The sequence below is a fragment of the Polypterus senegalus genome, chromosome 8 (genome assembly GCF_016835505.1).
Source record: "Polypterus senegalus isolate Bchr_013 chromosome 8, ASM1683550v1, whole genome shotgun sequence".
Classification (NCBI taxonomy): domain Eukaryota; kingdom Metazoa; phylum Chordata; class Cladistia; order Polypteriformes; family Polypteridae; genus Polypterus; species Polypterus senegalus.
This window is the reverse complement of record NC_053161.1, coordinates 61,075,956-61,097,297: the sequence shown is the minus strand read 5'-3', so window position 1 is coordinate 61,097,297 and position 21,342 is coordinate 61,075,956. Positions and strand designations below refer to the sequence as shown.

At 39.1% G+C, this 21,342-nt stretch overlaps 1 protein-coding gene across 2 annotated transcripts in view; it reads right to left on the bottom strand.

The window, feature by feature from the left end:
- The window catches only part of LOC120533979 (hyaluronidase-4), a 68,716-nt gene extending 48,030 nt beyond the window's left edge, over positions 1-20,686 (bottom strand). Inside the window, exon 1 of one of the 2 annotated variants that reach the window (XM_039761153.1) lies at positions 20,596-20,686. The gene's annotated coding sequence lies outside the window, so the exon portion shown is untranslated. Of the gene's footprint in view, positions 1-6,652; positions 6,718-20,595 lie in introns of those variants that run through there. The other variant, XM_039761155.1, reaches the window with a different exon arrangement.
- Positions 20,687-21,342: the final 656 nt, after the last annotated feature.

Here is a 21,342-nt window from a genome sequence, read left to right as displayed (position 1 = left end):
ACCCATTTCCTGTCACATGTAGACATTTTGCTGAGCATTCAGACATGCGTTGTGTGTATACTATGTGATGGATGGTTGGGGTTTTTACCCAGCCGGGACAACTTCACGTTGGAAGGACCAGGGGCCTCATGTATAAACGGTGCATACGCACAGAAATTTTGCATACGCCCGTTTCCACGCTCACATTGCAATGTATAAAAACTAAACTAAACTAAAGCCACACACATTTTCACGCCAGCTCAATCCCTGGAGTACACAAGTTCTCCGCTTGGTTTTGCAAACTGCCAGCACCCAGCATCAAAGCAGTGCTTTTGTTCCAGTGTGGTTTCACTTTCTTGTTTAGATTCACATCCCTGACGCAGCTTTATCAAATACACTGAAATTAACGGCATATCGTTTATTAGTTTCAGGCATCTCATTGTAATCAACCTATAACCATATAATGGTGCACCGAATGGCCAAAGTATTCTAAATACCATCACTGCTTTAGTGTTGTTATTCCAAGTGCACCACTGAGTATTTAACCCACTGTATCTGAGTGTGGAATCATAGCTGTACAGCAGCTGATCAGATTATTGGGATACAGCATCTAGCACACTGTCTCAGCCATGCACACAGTGTATGTGAGCTTTACCCATACAGTATGGCAAATGCTTCACAGCCTTTCCTGTAGGGACCATGCGACTGAGAAACAGTTTCATCCCAGGAGCTCTAAATGCACTCAATCAGTCCATCAGTTGTTCCTGGCTTGGCATTTATTACAGAGCTGATTGTGTTGGGAATGGTTACTTGGAGAAAGAAAAGGAAGGACAGGAATTGGAGATTACTGCAGCTGTACTGTCTCTTTCAAAAGTACTAAATTATTTCATTGAAGGTTGCGCTCAGTGCAACAAGCATCTTGCGGGAGGCAGGAACAATCTCTAGACAGGGCGCCAGCTCGTCACTATCACTGCGCCACCATGTTCCCATGTTTAATACATACTTTAATTCCTATCATTATGAAAATGAAATCAAGTATACATTTTAATATTTAAAGTGTTCAGACAGCTGTAATATCATGAATGTAATGTATTCTGTGTCCTGTCGGCAGAAGAGAAAACCCATTTAAGAAGCATGTAGTGATTCACACACACAGAGCACATGAAAATACACATAGAAAGAAGCATTTAATGTGCTACTTTAGTTACGGTGGAATCTGAGAAACTAGTAAATTAAATGATTTTAAGATGAAGTTTTTGACGTTCTACTTTGATGACAAAATAAAGTACGTGATTAGAGTGGAAATTTTGAGATTAAAATTGACATTTGGACAGTTTTTTTAGCTGTGTCCCTATTTTGGGCACTTTATAACTTTCTGACCTTGAACCTTCGAGTTTCTCTGCAACTCTGTTACTTGATCAACTTCCTTTTGTTGTTTATATCACTGCTTAAACCAACAAATAGTATGTTTTTCCTAGCCTTCCTTGGTATTCACTGAAATTCTTCTTTTTCCCCAGTGCTTTTCCCATTGTCTTTTAACAGAACACAAAACATAAGAGGCTATTTACATTGATTTGCATATTCAAAGATGCATATTTCTGGGAGGAGTCTGGGAGGGGTGACAGGCGCGTGCACAGGCGTTTAATTTCATGCAGACCAGGATTTATGTAGCGGACGAATGTGGAAGTTGGCGTACGCACAGATTTATGCATCTGGATTTTTTTGTGCCTATGCACATTTCCGCTTTTGTCCATATGCCATGTTTTAGTGTGAATTCTACGCCCAGCATTATGCATGAGGCCCAAGGAAAGAGAACTTGTACAGGACATTACCTCCCCTGTATTGGCAGAGGGCAGCCCCCCGGTACAGTGCTCAGCTGTACTGGGGTCAATGGTCACCACCAGGGAGTACATGGAGAACTGTTGAGCCCTTTATTGCAGCACTTACGCCACACCCTGAAGGAAATCACGGAATACCTGGAGCATTTCCAGGTGACCTATAAAAAGAGCCGCCTTACTCCATTCGGGGAGCCAGAGTTGAGAGGTGGAGCATGAAGCTTGCTGGATGAGGAGTTAAGGCAGAAAGAGACAGAGAGAGGAAGAGAAAGAGAAGAAGAAATGGCATTGCTGTGTGCTTTATTACATATTACATATTACATGGCTTGTTGGTGCTTTTGTACAGTGCATTGGTGGGAAATGATTTGGGCAGTGTTTCCCACTGAATAAAGCCTTTGTGTGTGCTGGACTTGTGTCTTGCATCTGTTTGTGTAGGCCTCTTACTTTTCCCTGATGGCAACACAAAATAGATGATCTATAAGTCTCCAACTTAAAGTTTAAATCCGAACAATATGTTCAATCGTGAAAGTATCCCTCTGAAAAAGTCACGTCTCGTCCCAGGCTAAAAATGTTCGTCTTGTCCCAGAATTTTTTTATTTTAATAGAGAGACATAACATTCCATACAATTTAGTCAAATTTAACAAATTTAGAGTCAGTTTGTAAAATTCTGCACAAATTGAAACCTCCCTGTTTTGTTTATCACTAAAACTTTCCCTCAGATCATCTCCTAGTCCATTTTTTCAAAATTCCTTTTCAGGACAAACTGACAATTTTTTTTTCACCTCTGAGGCAAAATTGACAGGAAGTGAACGGTGAATGATCTTTTACTTTAACTGTTTATTATTTGTAAACTTCTAAAAGAGTTCTGAGACTACTCAGAAATCATATAATTGAATTGTTCCAAGTTAAACTGAATTATCGCAGTGGAGTGGGATAAATGCTGCTATCTCAGAGACCCAATAGGAAGGGCACAATGCCCAGCCCAGTTACTCTCTGCATGTGTGGAGTCTGCATATTCTGTTGTCTTCAAAGCAGTACTCTCACATATTACAAAAATGTTTATTGTAGTGGAATTTCTGGCTTTACATTATCCTGGAATGAGTGATTTTAAGCTACCAATAAAATGCACCTTTATAATGGTCGCAATAGCATTTTTAGCTCTCTGCACTCTCCTTCTTCTAACTGCTTATTTTCCACAATGCTTCCCAAAAATAATAGAAAATATTTATAAAACCTGACAAAGTGCAGGCAATGAACAAGATGTTTGGAAGAAAGCCAAGGTATCGACCAGGTCCTTCCGTCTCTAATAGAGACAGAGGAACATTAGCTGAGAACCTGAGTCTTTATACTTTCTGGAGTGCTAATGCTTCCCTCCTAGCACTCCATTAAATTCACAACACTCCAGTTTCTTTAAATCTCCAAATAAATATTACTTTATTTTCACTGAGTACCATATTTGCTCAACTGAAGTTTCACTAAGTAAATAAAGGCCGGGTTTTTATTCAGACAGCTAGCAACTAAAAAGCCTGTTAAGTTGACACCAGGCTAGTATATGCAGCATATGGCATTTACTAATAGTTAAAAGCGATGCAATGTACATTATAAGCATAAATGTACCTGAACACAATGGTTTATTTAGTAGGAACACAACTCTAAGTCAGCTAAAAGGCTGCATTACGCAGTCAGTTCCATATTACAAATTATTTCCTTAACACAGCTAAACTCATTCACTTCAAGTTTTCAGGAAAATACCGGGACACCCACTTCCTGTGTATATGTCGATATGTCAAACCACAATCAGCTCTTCCAGTCTTTTCAGATCTTCATTAATCATGCCTGTTTTCCTGCAATGTAAATTCAACAAATTCCTAAGAATGACAATAGCATTCATCCATAAAATACAGCAAGAACCTTACAGATGAAGGTTCTGTGCTCTGTAATGGGCCAGGATGCCATCCAAAGCTTGTTGCTCCCGATGGTGTCAGCATGCATTCTGCTCTCCAATGACCTTGTAATAGAATTAGCATGTACTAAGGAATAGATAGATGAACTGAATTAGAAAACATCTTAAAAGGCATCTGAAGGCAATAACAACAAAAAAGGCTAAAAAAGTGTTATAACAGAAGATAAAAGAAAATGTAATATGATTCATCCATACCATGTCAAAACAGCCTGCAACCAATGATGATCAAATTTTCTAGAGAGCTGCAGTACCTATGACTGTGATTTGTCAGTCATCTTTTAACATTGTCTCTTTAACAGCCTCCAAAGCTGTACAACTTGGTAACAGGGTCTTCAGTAACCAAAAATAAACTTAAAATTGGTTGACATGAGTTTAGTTAGATTTCTCATTGGCTTTCTATACTATTAAATTGTTACCTCTTGTTGAGTAGCTTCTTTGAGATTTGAATTTTGATTTTAACTTGTGTGACAACTAGTGGACGTTACAACACCCCAAACACCTTACACAACTGCATGAAAAGTCCTGGGATTAAACATAAGGTTTATTAATACTTTACAAAAGGCTTTTATCACGTTGTATAAACACGAGTATTTCTTTCTTTCTTCTCTCTCTCGCACTCCAACTCGCCTGGGTGAGGCAGAGTTGACTCCTTTTATGCAAGACCTAGGTGTATCTCCAGTGCTAGGGCTTGTGGGAAGTCCCTGAAAGCAGTGATCATAAATCACTACTGCACCGCCTGGTGGAACCCGTGGAACACAACATAGCTGCTCCTTTGCACCACAGTTCCCATCATGCTCTGCAGGTGTCCATTTGGGTTCCAAGGCTCATGATGCTGCCATCTAGCATATGGAGTCCTTACCAATTGCTCCATTATGTTATCCTCCTAGCCAGTTAAAGGTCCTTTAGCCACACCTGCTGGGATGCTTACAAACTCCTCAAATTGTTAGCTCCTCATGCCAACCTTGTGTGTCATGCCTTTTCTTTCTCCTGGCTTCACAGTCAGGTAATGGACTGGGACCCACCCAGACAGGGACAGCAGCCCATGTGAGCTGTTGTTACACTTGGTAGTAGTAGTGTAGTCAGGTGTGCATAGTGCAGTGAAATTCTTACTTGTACCCATTCTCAGGCAACATGATAAAGAAGATTTTGTTAAAATGTAGAACTTTATTTTATTTAATGGAAATCACAAATCTGCTTACCTGATATACTCCTTAGTCTTGTCCTCTAAGCACGCCAATTTCATCTTTTAACACACCTGACTACAGAATTCTTGTAAAGAAGACAGACTGGGAATTTAGTGAGATTATCTACTGTATGTTGCCTGAGGTGGCTGATTGAGTTTTTTTATAGAATATATCAATTGGATGCATTCTAGATGTAAAAGGATATGTAAAGGCACAATGCAAAATGCACTCATGACTCACTGATTTTGAGCTCACATTACAAGAAGAAAATGTCTCAAAGTCACACTCGCAGTCCTAACTAGTCATAGTAGTACTACTTATTAATATTATTTATTTATTTGGTTGATGCATTTTTACAAGGTGACTTACATCATTTGAGATACAATTAGTATTGTCACATATCTACAACTGAGTGCTTTTACAAACTGAAGAAATGAATGAGACACATTCACCCAAAAGAAACAATCGCCAGTGATGCCTACCCTAACTAACCCTAACCCTAATCTCAGAATAGCTATAGACTTAAAATTAATCTTGCGTCACAAACCTAAAATTGTCTGCAACTCTCTTTACAGTTATTCACACATTATCACACCTTTCTAAAAAAATGTTGCCGTTCCATGTGAACAGCTGACTCGATTGGATTTATAATTCAGATCTGCATTTACAAAAGAGACAGAGCTTTGCAGAAGGGTTTTTAAACTCTGACATTTGCTAATTCTTAGTACACTCCTGGAATTGCCTGTGCAGTCCCAGAGGGCACACGGAAACTCCCTCCAATGGCTTGAGTCTCTTCTACACTGCTGTGCCACAGATGCAGCATCCTGTGTCAACTGAGGAAGGCTCCCAACATGCCAACAAGAGTTCCCTTTTGTTTTAGTTTATCTATATTCAGGGTCCTGACTGACCCCACTTCTCTCTATTGTGGTCAATCATATAGGGCAGCACTACCTTAATACTATTACACTGTCTTTCCATCTGTAAAAGGTACACTGAGCCATCTTTAACTCATGGGCAACACTTTATAATAACTTTTATTATTTTCATTAATAAACTTTTCCAGTGAATAAGCAGATTCAGCTTTAGTTTAGGTCCTGCTAAAATATGTATCACTAATGATCCACATTAATAAAAGGATACGTGTCTGTGTGTCTCTCTGGTTGCTGTGTCTCTGTCATCCCAAAAGACAGCGCATCACAAACATTCATGCTGCTTTTACAAATCTCATACCAAATGTTATAAAACTCAGACATATATGCATTGTGTGGTTCACTGTAAATGTTAATGCTGAGGTCTATGTTGAACTTAGAAGTTCAGCCCATCTTAGACGGCTAGCACAGCTAGTTAGATTCTGAAGATTTAAACAAGCATTTTGTTACTCGATAATGAAGATTAGAAAATAGTAGTCATCTTTAAGACGGCAACATGGGTCCGGCTCTCATCATTTAAGACAGTATGCTGCCATTTGTCAAGCATTCTCTCGGTGACTCTCCCTCTTTATATGTGAGCACAGAGTCAAGACCCAGGAGGATTGACTTCTCTTGTTTTTTGTTATGGCTCAGTTCCTCTTTGATTACAACTCTGCTAAAGTTTGTGGATTTTCGATTGCCATAAGTTTAGTAAAAATGACAAAAGCAATCCCTTCCACGAATATAAATCAATAATCTAACAGAAGAAAATGTCGACATACCTCTCTGTCTAAGAGACAGTGGGCTCCAGATGATGCCTTTGGTTTCTGACTGAAACATTCACGCTGAAGCTCTTCTCAACAAAGAAGACATTTGAATTGGCCATTCTTGTTTTATATACCAAATGCCAAACAAGATGGAATGAATTAAAAAAAATAGAAAGCAGGGGTCCAAAAAATTCTTTCAAATGTTATTTTATTTCTTTTTTTCTGAGATGCTTTTTCAGTCAAAATAAGAGCCACAAAGTTGTTTTATTAGGTTTGAAAAATCTGAGACATCATTGTGGTCAGGACAACAACCAAGGTAACCACAAACCTCAACTGGGTAGCCAAATCCTGTCATACAGTCACAGTGCATTGGACGACAGACTAGCTGGAACCGAGAACTTCTTCATTGCCTTTCTGTCATTTAGCAGAATTTGAGAAATGAAACAGAGTATGTGAACGTTTGACAAAAAGAAGTATAAGCAAAAATAACATGAAAACATAAATGTAACCACTCAATTTACTTATAATATAGGCAGATAACTCTTCCATGCTAAGAACAATGGCATGTTCCACAAGAGCTCATTTATGCTCCAGGCAAAAGACTATCATTTGGATTTTTTATAGAAATGTCTTCACAGGGAAGCTTTTCAGTCACACCCACACTGCTAGTGGTTAGTAAGAAAACATTTTAATTAGACAAGTCGTGAAGCCATCATTTGAGCAAACACTCCATAACTTTGAGCCGTTTTTCTTCTGTTTTGATGCGCTGGTCATAGAAACAAAGGCTCCATCCATGTTAAACAAAGGAGAGCTTCATTCATGCCAACCCCAGCCAAAGAATACAGAGTAACATCCGGCTATATCAGCTAAATTTTATTTCCTATCCAGGGATGTTAAAGGGCTCAAAAAGCATAAAGAAATTCGGACTGGAGTTTTAAGTTTGCTAGTGTGAATTGTAATATATACAGTATATACAAAATTATATTTTAATATGGATGGAGTGCTGACTCTGAGGTTTGGTATCTGGAATGTTGCTGGTTTAAATACCATTACTGTCAGAAGAGATCCTAATCCATTGGGCCCTTGAGTAAGGCCCTTAACCTGAAGATTTCTCCAGGGGTGCCATACAATAATACCAATTATCTTTACATTTATAAAGCATTTTTCTCATTCCTCAAAGGAATTCAGTGAGTGGGGGAGCCACTTTAGCCACCACTAATGTGTAGCATCCCCCTGGATGATGCAGTGGCAGCCATTTTTGTGCCAGTACACTCACCACACATTAGGTGGTGAAGGGGGTAAGAGAAAGAGCCTGTTAGAGACAGGGAATGATTATGAGGCCAGAATGACTAGGCCATGGTGGGCAATTTAACCTGGACATCGGGAAACATCCTGCTGTTTACAAAGGATGCCCAGAGATTTTTTTATGACCACAGAGAGTCAGGACCTCGGTTTTATGTCTCATCAGAAGGACCATTTTTACAGCACAGTGTCCCCATAACTGCACTGGGACATTGGGATCCACAATTTATCCCACAGAGTAAGCTCCCCCTGCTGGCCTCGCCGACACCTCTTCCAGAAGCAACCCAAGCCTTTCCTGGTTAGTGTCCAATCCAAGCACTGGCTAGGTCCAAACGTGCTTAGCTTCAGGTAGATTAGGTGTTCTAAAGTGCACGTGGCATGGCTGTTGTTAATGGCTAACCTTGTGCTCTGACTTTCAAAGGTCAAGCAAAAAGACAATTTCCCTTCAGGGATTAATAAAGTATATCATATCAAAAAAAAATCCAAAATGTTTGACTTTGTAGCAATTGGCACCCATCCTGCCTTGTGCCCAGTACTGTCAGGATACACCATGAAATGAATACGTGCATTAGAAATTAGATAAACAGGAGGCTTCCATCATAGAACTCACTAGATTACATAATTTACCCATGAGTCATGCCTGTATTTTTTGTTACTATATACTTAGGCAGGTACTGAATGGGCAAAATGGGGGTTTACAGTTCAAAGTTTCAGCCTTTACGCCTCACTCCCTGCATTTTTGTAAACCAGAAAGGGGGAGGACTCTTTCCATGTTGCATGAGTGTGAATAATCCATCCATCCATTATCCAACCCGCTACATCCTAACTACATGGTCATGGGGGTCTGCTGGAGCCAATCCCAGCCAACACAAGGCGCAAGGCAGGAAACAAACCCCGGGCAGGCTGCCAGCCCACCACAGGACACACACACACACACACCAAGCACACACTAGGGACAATTTAGAATTGCCAATACACCTAACGGGCATGTCTTTGGACTGTGGGAGGAAACCGGAGTACCCAGAGGAAACCCATGCAAACTCCACGCAGGGAGGACCCGTGCCGCCCTGAGTGTGAATAATATATTTTGAAAACATCTTAAATGAATGAATGCATTTCCTAATGTTGTTTTGCAAAATTCTGAGTGCTACATCATTACCACAAAGGATTCTTTTCTGTTTCCCATTCAAAAATCTTTGCTGGAACCCAGCACTGCCGCCTTTTTGCACCAATCAGGGAGAAGACATTTTTTGGTGCTCGCTTTAGCAATCACAATAATTAAGACTAACTGTCCAATCTTTACGGTGTGTCAATTGTCTAATCTTAAGCAGAAATCAGTCACCCCATAACCACAGCAGGCTATTCTGTTTGCAGCAGTATGTTGCTTTGTTGCCTGATTCCCATTGCACGTACCCTTGAAAAGCAAAACTTTTAAGACCTTACAGTTTTTGCTGACTTGCACAGTTATGCTTCCATAAATCCTAATAAACAGGAATGTAATAAAGATTGTAAGTGTTAATGACCAAGGTCATAAATTCTGTGGTCTGAGGTTGCTGATTAAAACGCATGGAAGGAGCATTGCTGAAATTCTTTGCCTGAATGCTTTTTGCCATCGTGTCTGATTGGGCTATCATTATAGGCTCCTCCATTCACTCCTCATGGCAGCTCCAGCTGTTTCCAACTGTAAATCCATTTAGTGGACAGATTCCCTGAAAAGCCCTTTTGCATCATGACTTGGATCCTAATAAATCTGACCCTTGTCTCCTCAGAACATTTTGTGCCTTTGATGCACAAACAGGAGTGTGAATGGCTCGATAATTCTTCACTTCACTTGACCTGAGTCCATTCATTCCGAATTATAAGTTTTTTACTATATAAACTGCATTTTTGTTTTTTTTTTGTTACTTAAGATATATGGTTTTTACCCTTTGGCCATCCACATGTTAATGTAGCTTTGCCATATTCTCCTAGGCCAGCGTTTCTCAACCTTTAAGTATTTGCGACCCGAGTTTTCATAACAGTTCTAATCACGCCCCCCCCTAACATTTGTTTGAAATGTAGATGCATATTTTATTATACCCACTGTGGTGTACAGCCCAGACACAGACAGGTAGACATGCTGGTTTCACCACACACACGTTTATTTACAAGTATTATTTACAAATAAGTGCACGAACCCAGTGCCTCAGCACCAATCACCCCTTTAAGTCCTGGCCACACAACAATGCCTTCTAAGTCTTCAGACTGCCTCCACTCCTCTCCTCCGAGCTCCGTCCACTTCCACCTGACTCTCGCCATCGAATGGAGGGAGGCGGCCCCTTTTATGCACCCCTGGATGGGCTCCAAGTGCTTCCTGAGGAACTTCCGCCGACACACCCCCATGTGGCGGGAGCACCAGCTGTGTAGCCGGAAACCATCCAGGTGTCGCTGCTCCTCTTCCCACCAGTACTTCCTGGTGTGGCGGAAATGCTGAGGTCCAGGGCTCCCAAGGCATTGGGGTGTCCCCTGGTGGTGACCACGGGCCCCTACAGGGTTGGGCTTCCAAGCCCTCTACCCATGGCCCCCAACACAACCAGGACGGTCGCCCCCTCATGATCTGGAGGAGGCACAAGCCCTCCTCCGGTCCTCCTGGGCGTCCTGGCTGGGTACCACCCCCAGCCGCGTGCCACACCACTTAACTTTTATCGACATTTATCTAACTCTATATTTATTGTTCTAGTATCAGAATGTAGTTTAAGTTCATTTGTTTTGGTTTCAACAGATGTTTTTTGCATATTTTTGATTCTTGTTTTCTTTTTTTCACATCTTCGCGCCCCCTTTTTGTTACTTCGTGCCGCCCTAGGGGGGCCTGCCCCACAGGTTGAGAACCACTGTCCTAGGCCACTGGCTCTTTGTCCACTAATCAATTCCTGTAGTGCATAATGAAAAAATTGTCCAGAGTGTAGAAGTGTGTGGCATAACAAGCCTGTCTCATTCATCAGCAATGGACATGCCAGTCATATTAGTGGTGGGACCTGTGTTCAAATTTGGCTGTTGAATTTGAAAACAAACATAACCTTGTCTTCAGTTAATTCTGGACTATAACCAGATTGATTGATGGGAATTCCTTTGAACATTTCATAAAATGCTGACCGATGTTTGACAGAACAGTCATGCTCTTGAGAAGAAGCACACCAGGCTAATGAAGTATAAAATATATAATTGACTCTGTGTCCCTCAGTATACGGTATGTGGCAACACTGAGAATGACTGAAATTTTACAACTCTAGGTGATACTAAAATTTTAAAAATATTTAAAATCAGAAACTGATTACCTACTTTACATGACTAGTACATATCTCTCTATTATAATAAAAAAAATCCTTTGACGAGGCAAGACCCAAGAGATGAGACTTTGTGCCAAGAGATTTAACTACGCCCGGGGTCAGGAAATAAACGACAGACTAGACGACAAAGTAGAACGTCGTAAAGGATTCAAAAACATTGACACGATACACATGCAGAGCAGGTTAGAGATAACGACAGCACGAAAATTCGAAAGTCTCAAAAAATGATAGTAAAGATTGCATTAGCGCAAACAAATGGAAATTATTACTCGGTGAAATAATGGAACAGTGAAAAGAGATCGAATATGTTGTTCAGATTTAAACTTTAAGTCGGGGACTTGTAGATCGTCTAATTTGTGTTGCCATCAGAGAAAAGTAGTGTTTCTTCCCAATGAAGAGGCGAATTTGTGAGAATTAAAAGATTTATTGTTTGGTGAAACTGAAATCCACATACGCGAGTGACAGAGACGCAAAGTGGCTGGCGCATAGTACAGGCGGGGGTTGGCGAGCAAAGCGAGCAGGGGGCAAAGCCCCCTAGTAAATATAAAAATATAAATCTGAGCAGTGCTGTCAAATTTAAGATTTAAAATAAATTGGACTTTTTTCATGATGCAATTGATGTTAGACAGCACATAATACATTGTCTATAACACATTAGATGGTGTTGTCATAAACTGCCTAGCTGGTTGCAGCTGCCTATTACATGGCGTGGCACCACAGTGTAAAGCACTGCTAACTCATGGATCCTGCCTTTGATGGATGCAGCCTTTGAATGCCCCAACCAGAGAGTTTGAATATTCTCTTCCTTATTTTATCTGAGTTCCCAGGTTTTCCTCTCATGTTTGACAAATGTGGATGAGTGGACCTTGTGATGAACTGGCGTCGTTGATGCTGTTTTGGATTAAGCAGATTTGGGACTAATATCTTATTACTAAGTGGAGCACAATGGTGGCACAGCTGCCTCACAACAAAGAGACAAAGATCAAGTTGTGGTTGTTCCTTATGTAGAGGTTTGCATGCTCTCCCTGTGTTTGTGTGAATTTGCTCGTTTCTTCGCACAGTCCAAACACATGCAGATTAGGTGAATTGGCATTGCTTAGTTGGCCCTAGTGGATGTGAATGTTTTCACCCTGGACTGGTGCCCTCTCCAGGGATTGTTACTGCTTTGCTCCTGATGCTTGCCTGGGTAGACTCCAGCTTTCTCACAGCCCTGCTCAGAATAAGCGTTTTTTGATGAATCTTATTACAAAGTTATATTTTGGCTAATATATTATACTAGCTGTACTATAAGCCTGTGCTGTAAAAAGCCTGGGCTCCTAGAAAATATTGAAATCGTCAGAAAAAAAATTGAAATGCAGAGTCAGCGGTTTCGTTTTTCAGATCTGCTCGCCCTCCTTGTCTATCAGCGGCTAAGCAAGTTTCTCTCTCTGAGGTTTCATTTTGCCAATGTGCTCGCCTTGGTTGTGTATTAGCAGCTAAGCGAGTTTGTCTTTCGTCATTTCTTTGAGCTTCATGCTGTAGCCTCGTACTTCCGGGCTGGACATTTATATATGAGATATATATATGTGTGTGTGTGTGTGTATGTGTGTGTGTGTAAGCGTGTGTGTACCATATCTTCTGTGTTATGGCACACTTGACATGAACATGTTTATTTATTAGCGATAAAATCAAGCTACTTATAGGCCAATCAGTCTATGATCTTTAAACTTTAATTAATCTCCAACTGCAGACTGTGATCAAGAAAGTTTTTTTTTATTACTCGGATGCATGATAGAATGTATGTAGTTGCATTTTGGAGAATAACTACTATATTCATTGAGGACTATAACTGGCCCCATGTAAGTGAGTGTAGGTGTGTGAGTAAATGTGGCACTTTGTGGACTGGCTTCCCTTTGTGATTCTGTTCTGGAACAAGTGGGTTTAGAAAAATAAATAAATGAATGAATGAATATTAGAAGGAATGAAGGATGAAGATGAAGGATGAAGGATGGCATAGTGGCCAGTGGTGGTGCTGCTGCCTCACAACAAGGACACCAGGGCTTGTGGCCTCAGTTGTTCTTTGCATGGAGTTTGTATATTCTCCTCATTTCTGGGTGAGTTTCCTCCGGGAGCTCTGGTTTTGTAATGCAGTCCAAAGACATGTTATTGTTAAATTGACCTCTGATTTGTGTTTGTGCGTGTTCACCTTGTAATGGACTGATGCTCTGTCCTTACTAGGATAGGCTCCAGCTTTTTAGCAGTCATGCCCTAGATGAGTGGAAAACTTGATGGATCGGTGAACACTAAATTGCTGCAACTTCTGTGCCAGTGAAATAGACTGGCAAAGAGACATCAAAGTGGCAGCATATTTTTTCTTGTTGTTTTTGTAAGATCAAGATTAGTGTGCTTTGAACTATGAAAAATATCATCCTAAACATAGGAGCTAACAATAGTGAACATTTCCTACCCAACCTTCCACCTTTTGTAAGTTCAAGTCCCATGTAATCCTAACATGGGCAATGGTGTCATCAGCTGACAACATTAGTCTACAGGTAAAAGGGAAGGATATTAAAAAAGGAAAAGTTAGAGGTCCGCTAAAACTACTAAAAGGATGAAACAGCAGTGGACCGAAGTTTGGCACTTCTGCATTAACAATGTTCAGGAGGATTTATCTAGAATGCCAACAGTTTGCAGTACTGGATTGACTCACTAGTCCATCAAAAATATGAAATGCAGGTACCTCTGTCTATCAGAATATAAGAACAGGGCAGTGAGTTAATTGAGGAAATCAATATGGGGGCCTTCCATTTGGGGTGAGGTCATATTTTAACAGCTATTGTGCCCAAACAGATGAAATTATGATGATTAATTGAGAGAATTTGGAGAGGTCAAGTAAAATGGAACTGAGAAAGATACCATCATAGAAAGTGAACAGGGAATTAAAAACTACATGTCCAGAACAGGAGAAGAATACCAGTACATAGGCATGAACATAACATGTATAACATCGGACTAGAGATGGCAGAGATTATCACAGTATGTAGTTTAAAGTTAATCAGATACTGCCTGTGTACTTAAATACATTATTATTATTATTATTGTTATTGTTATTATTTATACGGAATCTTTCCCATGCTCAAAACACTTCACAATTATTCAAAAGCATTCCAAAAGAATAAAAATGCAGAAAAAGATCAAATAAACTATAATGGATACAAACTAATATTAAACATTAAACAAAAAGCAATAGATGAATGCATAATTTGTAAGTACCAGGCAAAAAAAAGGATTTTACCTCACTATGATTAGACAGGCAGAAAACCCACCAAAACAAAAAAACGCAAGGGAAAAGAGAGTTTCAGAAAGCAAGTTGTCACATTCAGTTCTGTGTGAGAGGTGACACGCTGGGACATACGGATCATCAATTCTTGTCATGGATGGGGCATGGCAGTGAACAACCCAAAAGCTTTCACACTTGACAGGCAATGGGCTAAAGAAAACCAGCCTGTTTTACGTTTATAAGAAACACAGCTTGCTCTAATCCTTCTTTCACAATATGTTGGACTAAGATATGAGGTGAAGTAGGCTATTTGTGGTATTAGTTGCTTGATACACTCAGTGCAATGTTGCTGATCAGGATTATCACTTCATGAAAGCAGTGCATCCACCTTTTCCAGTGTAATGCCCCATAGCACAAGGCTAGGATAGTCCTGGATAGGTTCCAGATATGTGAAAGTGAATTTAGCTTAACGCTTCCCCATCACCAAATTTTAATTTCTGTTAACAATTTTTCAAAACTGGAAGGCAGAAAAACAACAAAACATTCCTTGTCCACTACAATTGTTTAATCAGCTTAATAATTTAATTAATCAAAACTTTATATAAAAAACCTAATAAAATGAAATTATCCATCCATCTTCCAACCCGTTGAATCCAAACACAGGGTCATGGGGGTCTGCAGGAGCCAATCCCAGCCAACACAGGGCGCAAGGCAGGAACCAATCCCAGGCAGGGCACCAACCTACCACAGGACACACCTACACCAAGCACACACTAGGGACAATTTAGAATCGCCAGTCCACCTAACCTGCATGTCTTTGAACTGTAGGAGGAAACTGGAGTAAACCCACGCAGACACGGGGAGAACGTGCAAATTGCTTCCCGGGTCTCCTAACTGCGAGGCAGCAGCACTACCACTGCGCCACCATGCCGCCTAAAATGAAATTAGTGAAGGAAAATCAATAATTATAGTGAATATAATTTAAAAGATGCTATCTAGAAAAATAAACAGGAAAATTCTCAAAACTAAGCAATAGAAAACATTATAGGAGACTTTCAAACCAAAAGACAAGGAAATAACATAAACCAGAAGTAGTCTTAGAGCTATAATTCCATAAAAAAAAATACAAAACTAGTGCAAGAGACAGAAAATCAAAAATATTAGATGGTCAACAGAAACAGCTACCCTTCACAATAAGAGGAAACACAAAAGTAGGAAAAAGAACACAGTTGCAAAAATATGAACTAATCACACTGTAAATGGCTGTGGCAGCAGGTTCCTTAAATGATCCTCTCAGATAACAGTAATGCTATTGACAACAGCACCTGAGAGGTATGCAATAAGAGGCCCTGCTCTGCAAACAAAGATAAAAGACTTGGAGAAAATAAAAAATAAAAAAGATCTAAAGAAGCAGCGGGAAACAAACACAAAATAAAACAAACAGTGGCAAGGAACAGAAAAAAAATGTTGTAACAAATTCAATTGATCATCTATCAGATGAGATAGAATGTGTTATTTGGAGTTATGATCCACCATAGCCTGAGATCCTTTTGCCACACTTTTGACAATCTATTGAGCCCATTGTATGAGGAACTTAGGCTCTTCTTAGGACAAAGCCCTCCACATACCTAATAAAGTGTCCAAGCAGTGTACACTTGTTAGCGCAGTTATTTGACATTTTCATTGTACCATGTGGACCTTATTGACTGTTTATAGTAAATAAACAGTGTTGCCTCCAGCTATATTGACCCTATTTAAAAGGTCTGTTGATTATCTAGTCCACGGGTCTCCAACTGCATTTCTGGGACCTCATGCATAATGCTGTGTGAAGAATTCACACTATAACATGGCGTATGGACAAAAGCGGAAATGTGCATACGCACAAAAAAAATCCAGATGCATAAATCTGTGCGAACACCAGCTTCCATATTCTTCCGCTACATAAATCCCTGTCAGAGTGAAAAGTAACACATGTGCACATGCCTACTGTCCAGCCCTGTTTCCTCCTAGAATTACGTCTCTTTGAATATGCAAATCAATATAAATAGCTCTTAAGCTCAGCGCTCTGTGAAAGGGCAATGGCAAAAGCATGGGGGGAAATAGAAGAATTTCAGTGAATACCAAGTGGAGGCAAGGAAAAACATACTATTTGTTGGTTTAAACAGTGGTATAAACACCAAAAGGAAGTTGATCGAGTGACATAGTGTGTCAGAGAAACTCGAAATTTCAAGTTTACAAAGTTGCACAGTGCCCAAAATAAAAAAGAAGTTGCCAGCTATCAAAGTTGCTGTGAACAGGCGAGTTGCAGCCCACCATCTGAGTGTCATATGAAAGCTTATCAGAGTACAGAGAAAAAAAAAAAAAACAATTTGGACACAGTGAGGAAAAACCTTGAAATGTCAACTTTAATCTCTAAATTTCCACTTTAATCATGTAGTTTATTTTGTCATTAAAGTAGAATATCATAAACTTCATCTTAAAATTGTTTAATTTACTAGTTTCTAAAATACCATTGTAACTAAAGTAGCAAGTTAAATGCTTTGTTTTGTATTTGATCTATGTGCTCTATAAGTGTATATCACTACGTGTTTCTGGGCTTCTTCTTTCTCCAACAGGACACAGAATCCATTACATTTGTGATATTACAGCTAACTGAATAATTAAAATACTGGGATGTATACTTGATATAATTTTCATGAACACGGTGGCGCAGTCATTGTTTATGCTTCACGCAAGATGCTTGCTGCGCCATGCGCGACCTTCGATAAAATAATTTATTGCAGCAGTACTGTCACTTTCAAACGTACTAACCCCCAATTCCTGTCCTTCCTTTTCTTTCTCCAAATACCCAATCGCCACACAATCAGCTCTGTAATAGACGTTAAGCCATCTGTAAGCTTTGAACGCCATTTCTTCAAACCTTTTAAAGAACATTGAAATATCTTCATAGTACATGTTTAGATATTCCATCCGTCTATCCTTCCCTTGTCGCGCCAGCCCCAGCAAGAATACAGCGCGAGGCAGGAACAATCCATAAATGGAGTGCCAGCTCCTCGCTAGTGCTGCAGCACCATGTTCTCACGTGTTATTATTGACAATATAGATTATTTAAATTAAGTTAAAGTTTTATCTGTATAATATAATAAACATATTTTGCTGTATTTCATCTTAAAAATGATATCATCATCATATGTAAATACATACTTTATATAGTGGCTCAGGTTGTGCAATATTATAACTGTATCACAAGTTTACAGTGAGGTAATTGTACTTATAAGTACAAACAGTTCTACAAGGAGTACTTGATGGACTGATTGATTGCGTTTTTAGTTCTTGGGATGAAACTGTTTCTGAACCGCAAGGGAAGGCTCTGAAGCATTTGCCATATGAGAGCAGTTCAATAGATAGCATGGCTGAGGCAGTGTGTGCTAGATTCTTTATACAGATAATTCTCTTTCTAATCAGCTGCTGTACAACTGTGATTCCCCACTTGGATACAGTGATCTGAATACTCCAAGTGGTGCAGTGAAATTAATATGGAAAAAGATGATCCGCTGTGGCAACCCCTAACGGGAGCAGCTGAAAGAAGAAGAAGAAGGTGCAGTGAGAGTAACAACGCTAAAGCAGCTATTGTAGTTTGACCATTCTGTGGACCATTATATTGTTACAAGTTAATTACAATCAGATGCATTAAACTAATAAACAATATGCGGTTAATTTCAGTGTATTTATAAAGCCACATCAGGGATGAAGATCTTAAAAAGAAAGGGTAGCCACACAGGAACAATAGCACTGCTTTGACGCTTGGTACCGCCACTTTGCAAAACCGAGCAGAGAACTTGCGTACGCCAGGGTTGGAGCTACCGTGAAAATGTGCGTGGCTTTACGCCAAGTTTAGGTTTTATACATCGCTATTTGAACGTGGAAACATTTGTACACAACATTTTTGTGCGTTTATACATGAGGTCCCTGGAAAGCTACTGTGGCTGCAAGTTTTCATTCTAACTCTTTTCTTAATTAGTGACCAGTTTTTGCTGCTAATTAACTATTTCCCTTTATTTTAATTGCCTTTTCTTGAGACTCTGACCGCTGAATTGATTAGTTTTTCCATAAACAACACCTAAACATAAATTTGATGTGAAGTGAGCCAACAGGTGACCAACTAAGTTGGGGCCTCAAACTCCAACCTACTTCACTTCATTGAGTTTCTTAATTTGAAGCCAATTCTCATTGCTAATTAAAACCATTATTTAATTCCATGGCACTCATTCTGCCATGGCAGACAACTCCAAAACTGTTAATTTTCTTTTTTAAGAGCGCTGTCAAAATGTTTTATGGACCTGAGCAGATCAACATTACTGAGGCCTTCACCTTTCTTCATTTTCAGTTATTGTGTGATGGACGCAGGTTGTTGTTTATGTGTTGGTTCATTGTGTGTCATAATATTGTTTGGTTGCTAATTAAGTAAAAAAGAAATAATTAAGTTGTACATTAATTAAAATTAAGGCAAAGAGTTAATAAGCAGAATGAAACCCTGCAGCCACAATAGCTCTCCAGGACTGGAGTTGGAGACCCCAATCTAGTCTTTCTAAATTATCTGCGTTGCATCCTGTTATCTTGTGCTTGTTTGATTTTTTTTGTGTGTGTGTATAGCAGTTTGAGCTGATCTCTCAAAATGAATATGAGGTTGAAAGGTAGTGATGAACCCAGGATAGGGCACCAGATCATCTACAAATAGTGAGCTGCTTACAGCTTCATACACGGAGGCAATGAAGGGATTTTAACCTGTTGGATTATATTCAGCACCATAGCCAATAAACCTCCATTATTTGTAGGACTTACTTAATCTGTCTCAAAGCTACCATTTTTTAGAATAAAATTAAGAAACTGTCTTTAGTTGTATTAGGAGCCTTCCATTGTCCCAGTCTTAAATATCAACACGCCTCACTGTTGCAAGCTTGATCGCTGTGATGAAAAATTCCAAATGTATAGATCACTCCTGCAAATATAGAATTGAAATAGTGATGCTGTATAAATAATATAACAAGCTGGTACTAAATTTCTGTAGAATGTACTTTATAAATGTGTATTGGGTTGAATAAGACTATCCATATATATATATATATATATATATAATTTTTTTTTCAAGCCTGCTTAATCCAATTCATTGTCATAGTAAGATGGAGCCAGTCCCAGCAGCCCTAAGAGCATGTCAGGGTTGAGCCTCAGATAAAACAGTGATCATCTGTAAAAGTTATTAATTACTTTTCAAAGGTTGTTTATTCCAACACACATCCCAAAAGCCTGTTTTATTATATCAAGGCTCATTAGCAGCACACAAATGAAGCAAACACTGTCTATAGCTGTTCTAGGAATGATGAAGGCTTGTTGAAGCTATTATCATTTGCTTGACAGGAAAACAGCCAGTGTACCTGGATGACTTTACAGGATTTTCTAGCTTTCCTCTGTCCTTGCTATGCCAGGGCTGTAGTTTGAGGCTTCGTTATCGTGGGTTTCCACAACACTCACCACTATATTTTTCAAAAAGCCATTTAAACCAGAGAAGGTCTGCACTAATCACTACCCCTCCCTGATTTTACTACTATAAAATTAAAGCGAAATGTTATCCTGTTCATTCATTTTTGTAAATGCATGCCGCCTACACATTAGCCAATATATTCCAAAGGCAACGCTTAGCCACAAATTAAAATCCATCTAGCAGTCTTTCATTTGTGTATTAAAAACAATGTAAATGAAATACAGGGAAGTCAGACTATTGAAATACTGTTTAAACTTAAATTACCATTTTATAGCCAAATAAGTTTTCTGAAACATATAATTGCATTAAAAATAAATAGAACTTTAGTTACTGAATGTTTCATATTAATGACTAGCATAAAATACTTTAAAAAACATCAAGAACATTTTTGCAAACCATAATGAAGATTAGAAATTTGAGATTAGCCATGGAAACAATGACAAAAGAGAAGACACTTTTAAGAACAAAAACAACTTAAGTAATAAAAATATAATATACAGCACACAAGAAATGAAAGCAATGTAATCTTTACCTTCATGTTGGTTGTCTGAAAGTTCAGTACCTGCTGAAATAAAAGAGAGTTGTGACTGTGAGTTATACTGGCAGCCCAGAATGAAGCCTACTATTACGTGGTGACTCAGTGAATGAACTTAACTTGGCAGAGAGAGTGACTCTCTTTTTAAGGATGGGCTTAGATAATTTTCCTTTTTTTTGGCTTTGTTTTCACTTTTTTTCTTCTCATCAAATGCTACAAATTCCCTACTTTTTTGAATGAATAAAATTCAGTTAACAATGTCTCATAAGTTGCTAGAGGATACACTGCTACTTATTTGCTTAAATGCCTTAGCATTATCTCTGACTGTGGTCTCCACTGTTCAGCACTGATCCATCAACAGAAGATTTTTATGTTTTGTTGAGGGCCACACCTCAATGGAATATGGATTGATCTAATGGTGATCTCTTCACAGAGAAAACTTCTCCCTCTGTAAAATGTACGAGTCTGTGATTTGTACTTATGATGATGGGCTATTTAAAGTTTGATAAAAGCAGTTACTTACAGATAGCAGAGTGGTGAAGAGGTTACTGCTATGATAGATAGATAGATAGATAGATAGATAGATAGATAGATAGATAGATAGATAGATAGATAGATAGATAGATAGATAGATAGATAGATAGATAGATAGATAGATAGATAGATAGATAGATAGATAGATAGATAGATAGATAGATAGATAGATAGATAGATAGATAGATAGATAGATAGATAGATAGATAG